This window comes from Streptopelia decaocto (assembly GCF_964273445.1).
Source record: "Streptopelia decaocto genome assembly, chromosome: 6".
Classification (NCBI taxonomy): Eukaryota; Metazoa; Chordata; class Aves; order Columbiformes; family Columbidae; genus Streptopelia; species Streptopelia decaocto.
The window spans coordinates 12,555,725-12,562,285 of record NC_138660.1 but is presented as its reverse complement, the minus strand read 5'-3'; positions in this window follow the sequence as shown (position 1 = coordinate 12,562,285).

Genomic DNA, 6,561 nt, shown 5'->3' with positions numbered 1-6,561 from the left:
TTACCAGGAGTTTTCTTAATTGTGTTCACGTGGCCCCTTTTGGGCAGGTCGGGTGTTGCTGCAGCCTGAAGCAGGAGTGAGACCCCAGATTTTAACTCTGCTTGTTTCTGATGTGTAATTGGAATGGTTTGGGGTTATTCATGAAGCATTTGTTGGTGCACTTCAGCAATTTATAGTGTTATCTTTTCTAAGACTGAGCTTAGGCTTAAGCATCAGACAGCACCAGCTGTGGCACTGAGCTCTGACTGATACCCTGCACTTGGCTTCCCTTGGCAGGGCTGGCTTACAGTCAGCACAAGTTTATAGAAATAATCCTAAAGTCAGGTTTCTGTGGTATTCTAATCAGTTCTTTTAAATAGCCTGAGTGAACATTTAAGGATGGTAAAAATATACCTAGATTTGTTATCTTTTTGTAATTAAACACTTGAAATATCAGAACTTTTCACTTATTTCTTAATTATGTGCAATAAATTCAGTTACTAATCCGAAAGAATTAATTACTATGTATACAGGTTTCTTGGCAAACGTTTTTATGTTTGTTCTTTAAACAGCTTTTTTTCAAATCACTACATAAATACATCATTATATTTATTTAATTACCCCAATTTGCAACATGAGTGGGTTTTTCCTATGGAAATGTAATAAATTTTTTCACTTGGTTGGTCAGCTTTTTTAAAAATTTATTTGAAGAGTGCTTGCCAAAACAATCTTTTGTCTATAGACTACTAATCGCTGCTTTGGTATCTGAACAGATCTTTTCAATATTCCCTGGTTTACGGTGTTACCATGCGTGTCCGCAGAGATGATGGAGGATGGTTAAAGCTCGTGGGAGTGAAGGAGAATTTAGGTATTTGTTGTTTGAGCTCTTGTAATGTTGTATCCCACAGGTTTGGTGCAGAGATGCTGGGTCTCCTTCCCATACCCAGGCAGACATGGGGTAAGTAGCGCTAAGTTTCTGATCGATTTTGTTTTAGAAGGAAAAAGAGAGTGAGTTGTAATGAGGCTTGGGCAATAGTTTGTTTATTAATAACATCCTTTCCCTACTGATACCTGTTGGTAGAAAAGTATCTGCTTAGAAAAGTTTTGAAATAGCACATGGACTCGTGTTTTTAGGTAGTTCTGCAGCCTTACAAACAACCTTGAGGCTGGTACAGGAGCTGGACGTGGACATCCTACAATTTGAGCAATCTCCAGGTCTGCCCGCAGCCAGGCGTGGTCACTGGGTTGGAGGCTGCTGTTTCTATAGCAGCAGCAATTCTCTTTTCTCAGTAATCAAAGATCCTGTGCAAAAACAAAATGGGTGAAATTTGTTTTGCTTTTCACTTCTGGCACTGTTCCAAGTTTGGAGCATGTTTGGTTTGGTGGGGGAGAGTTGAGCCCCGTTTAAAGGGGGTCTCTATACTAGAAACCAGTGTATCAAAGCAAGATGTGACATCTGAGCCACCCGCTCCCCAGGACAAACAAGAAACTAAGCAGGATCTGGAGGTAACGTCAATCTGCTATTCTGTTGTTCATCTCCCGTGGAGCTTTTCCTGCCAGATTCGTCCAAGCCTTCGAATTTTACAACATGTTCAAACTCAACCAACTATAAATAGCACTTTTGTGAAGGGAGGTAGGTCTGAACTCCAGCCTCTGTATCAGGGGACCAAGGCTCTACTGCCTCTCCCTCCTGTCTTGAAACACAGCAGAGGTATTTGAAAATATTCCTGAAAATGAAATTCTTTGGGAGCTCCAGCTAAGAAGCCTCAAGGGTGTGCTGTATAAAACAGCATCGCCCAAACTGCTCATCCATGGTGGGCCAGGACACCAGTTGGGTGATTGGAAGCAGGTCCAACCTGTGTCCATCTCTAATGAGTGATGCAAATCATGGTTCTCTTCAACAGCCCTGGTGTATTTTTTTGTCCTTTTCCTGAAGTTTAAGGTTGCAGGTGGCATAAGGGAATTCAGGCTGAGTCCTGCTGCTCGCAGCCCACCCAGATCCCCACCCGAGGGAAACACCAGCCACTGGGAAGCTGATGGAGCTGAACTGCTCAGCTCCTGCCAGACCCAGACAAAAATCTGTCTCCTGCTCACCTGTGTGCTTGTTCAGGATTAAACAAGTGGTACAAAAAGAGACCCGTTCATGTTTTTAAGGAAAACTCCAGCTGCAACCTAATCTTTACCCGTTTGTGCCAAACCTGAACGGATCCTTCAAGATCTTAGCAATGTTTGAGTGATTTATGGACTCAAGATGAGGTGATTCCCCCCAACATTAATGACACCTACACAAACCTGATGTTTTGTTAGACCTGCTTGCAACAAAGGGTATTAGAGAAAAGTTATAAAGAAATTATTGTGGAAATGTGATATATACATCATATTGCCTCTGCAAATCTTTTTCTAGAATTATAGAATTATTGCAGAATTCATTATGTATTGTGATTTATTTAAGTGGTTTAGAATTACATTCTTTGTCCTTAATATTCACCTGCCTTGGAGTGATGATGTAAATGTCATCCCTTATTCTTTTCAGAAATGAGAACCCACAAGTAAGTGGAGAGGAGGATCTGGACATTTTGTTTCAATTTTTTTATGGCTGAGCAGAAAAAGCCAGCTGAGATCCTTTGAAAGGGCTATTTCATTGATATTACCTTTAATCAGTTCTAAACAATTGCACCTGTTTCTGCTCTTGACAATTGCTCTCTCACAATGTGCAGATTCTTGGCTGGGCAAAATAAAATTAAAAAAAAAAACAACCACAAAAGAACCACTACAGGAGTTTTTGCAAAATGCAATCCACACAGTGGATTAGCCTGCTATCTGCTGTTATTTAGGTGAATGTGATGTTAGTTTGAGTAGTTGTATTTATTGTACTAATTGGTGGCATAGATGGTATTGCATGCAATCAAAATTATTTTTAGGTCTGCTAGCACAATTAATAAATAACTGCTTGTGTCAGTGTTCTCAGTGGATGGCATTTCTGGGTAATTTTATTAGCTCATCTCTCTCACTTTGTGTCATATGAAAGCTATTATTCTCTACAAATAAAATGGAGCAAACAGTAGGGATACAGAAGTCTTGTGAGGATTAACAGATGAATACAGTTGAGAAATTCACCCTAATCCAGTGCAAATATTGTATTTATTAATTTATAACTCAAAGGCCCTTCTTACAAAATGCTTGGAACTGTTTGCGGTGTCCTGGGTTCGGAGGGGTCTGCAGCAGGGCACACGTCACTGTCCCAGGGAACACGCTGGGCGGGACGCTGCCCACCCATCGCTGCAGTGTGTCGGGGTTTGGCGTGCTGAGAAAAAGTGGTCTCTGCAATCAGCAGGGTCAGGATGCTGCTGTACAGTCTGTGCACTGTGTTAGGTGTAGCTCTAAAATTGTGATTGCTCTGGATCACAGTGCTTAAGGTGCTGCTGCTCCTGTCTTTGCCTTGTCTCCGGTGTTGGTGTTGGGTGTTTTCTTCTGCACATCATAGCTCTGTCTCATGTCCTTGTTAAAAGTGTGATGTGATTGACTTCGGTGTTTTGAAATCAAAAGCATCATAGCTGTACAAACCTCTGATTATTCTCTAAATAAGCCCTGCCTGGGCAGCAGTGGTCCAAGCCCCTTCCTCTGGCTTATGTCAGCCCATCTTGCAGGAAGGGACATTTAATTCAGGTCCCACCACAGCCTCTGGCAGTGGCATTCTGGCTACATGGCAGACTCCAAATTACACAAAAATGTGAGAAACGAGGCACAAGACACAGCAAAGACTGAAGAGAAAGCAGGTAAGTACAAACCTCTTGTGGTTTTTGACACCGCAGCAGGAGGTGACTGTCAGAGTCTGGGGCAGCTGAGGGCAGCGGCTCTGCGAGTGGCATCAGTTAGCAGTGCAGGTTAGCTTTTGGTGAGAAAGCAACCACTGTTGTGATCTGAAATTATTTTGTTTCCTCGTGTATATTGGCATTAGACAGGAGATGCTAAGGGAGCGCAAAAGGCAGCTGCTGGTCAAGGGATGGTCCCCACACCAGCGCATCTCCACTAGAGCTGTGGCACCAGCCAAGGCACAAAGGAGCCGTTGCCCTGGCCACCCTCTTCACAAACTGACAATAGTTCAGTGGGTTCAAAACTACACATTTGATCAAAACTAGCTCAGAAGATTGTACCTTTTGCAGCCCCTTGTTGGTGCCCATGGTACAGCACAGCAAATTTTACAAAAAATCGATCGCATTGTCACCGCTGGCTAAAAATACCAAGGTGCTATCAACTGGGTAGAATGCACACCCATGTGTGATCATGAATATTGGCTTAACTTTTGGTGAGAATTTGTAGTATGAGTTTTTGCTGTCTTTTGTCCTATAAGCGTGTTAAAGCTATTTGAATCTCTGCACCTTGGGACTTGTGCTGTGGGCTTGCTGTGCAAAGGGCTCGTGGTGTTAGATTCCCTGCCTGCCTGTGCTGATGAAGGGTGATTTGCAGCACTGGGTCGTTTGTGGAAGGAGGCTGTGCAGAGATGAACAATGTGAATAGAGGCTTGGAAATCACCATGCCTTTTCTTTCTCATGGACAGCACTGCAATCATGCGAAAATCAATCAGAACATGAGAAAGAATAAAAGGGAGTAACGCTCTTCCCTTTTGATCCAGAAGCATTCAAAATGAGGCCAAATCCTGGTAGACCATCTCCTATGCCCTCAGAGCAGCCTCTGAAGTTGAGCACGGGGTACTTTATTTCTGAGAGCAATTTTATCTTACAGACTCGCACACGTCACCAAACTTTCATTTTGCTCCCAGTGAGGGAAACGAAGGAAGCGTGGAGAGCAATAAATTGCCTTCATTGCAAAATGTTTTATCTCCAAGTACAGCCAGAGGAGAAGCCTGGAGGCTTTCAAAAGGATGTATTTGTGCACAGAACAAGAAAGCAGCAGATTGGCAATGGGCTGCGTTCACTTTAGATGCTGATTTAGGAACTGGTTCCCTCCTAGCAAGGGGCAGTCCTGGGGCAGCACTCTCCCCGTTGATGTTTGTTTAGAGCTGACCCCATATGTGAAGGACACGGGTACCTGTCCATGAATGCCCACCAAGCGTATCAATTACATTTAAAAATACTAATGTACTATACTGTGTGCTGAAATGACAATTGTACTAAGAAGCAACAGCAAGCAGACGTGACTGCAGAAATCTGTAAACTTTTGTTAATACAAGATGGATTAAATTTGTATTTTTCTTCATCCGCTTTCACAGTATTTGCATAATCACAATTTAGAGGTAAAAAACAAATAATGATCTAATATTGGTGCTTTTGTTTTTTCTTGGGTTTTTTCTTTGGTTTAGTTTGTTTTGTTCTTTTATTTTTACCCTAAACAGCAGAAACCAGGCTTCTGGAAACTGGAACTGTGATTTCATGATCTGAGCTGGAAAAGCTGGACCACACTATTTAACAAACTGCTTGGGGTAAAAGTTTGGCTGAGGACATGAAGCAAAACCCCTGGAGGTTTGACCTGTTTCTCACCAGAAATCATATTTCAGGGTGAAAAGCCATTGGCAAGCACATCTGTGCAAGGAAATTATTTTGTTCCTGTGAAGTTCCTGGTCTTTGTGCAGAGCTGGGAAGGAGTCTGCTGCAGTACATGAGGTGGGATGTATGGGGGGAGGAGATGACTGGGGTGGGAGGGGGCTGTACCACTGCCCTATGTGGATGATGGACCTATATAAATGAACAGAGACACTTCACGTTAATGCCCTGTGAGCTTCCAGCTCCTCCGGCACTGCTGATACTACAGCTGGGCAGTGTGTAACTCCAGCAAATAGTGTGAAATGGTGTAAATCAGACCAGATGTTCCCGAGACATGCCACCTCCTGCAACTGCATCTGCTGGACATACACCCACCTGGATTATCCAGAGGATTTTCTGGGAAGCTCCAGCATTTGCCCAGCCCCAGGGATGGGTGTAGGAGTTCACATGCAGATGTGAATCGTGCCGCACGTGTAGGTGCTGCCTCAGCTGTTGGTACGTTTGCTGGTTGTTATCAAGGGTAGGGACACAGAAGCAGGGCTCTGGCTGCATCACCTGTGTTTCCTTGCTTGGGGTCCTGTTGGCTGAGCTCTCCAGAGGCTGTGGTGTCAGCCAGAGGTTACTTATTTCCCATATAGCACTTATGTTGGGCTACTGTGCTGAACAGTCCAGCAACACAGCTTAGAAACAGAAGTGGTGCTCAGAGCTGCCTGCTCCAGCCTACAGCCTGAGGGATAACGCCTGGAGGGAGGTGATTGGATCCGCACCCCATCACTCTCAGACAGTGAGATCTGAGCAAGGGGGTAAAATGCCAAGTGTTATAATTCCCTTTTTATAAAATTGGGCTAATATTTTTCATTGAAAGCTGTGAAGGTAAAAGCTACTCACCATGCTTTCAGCTGGGGGTGAGGAGGGTGGTTCAGGGTATGTGCAGGTAACAACACAAGCATCATTGGGATACGAAAAGTTAAGTGTATTTTTTTGTGCCAAATTTATTTCTCAAGCCAGAATTTACCTCCTCAAGCCACCCTCCCTCCCTCTTCCCCATACCTTGCCCTTGCCCACTGGCAATGAGGAGGGA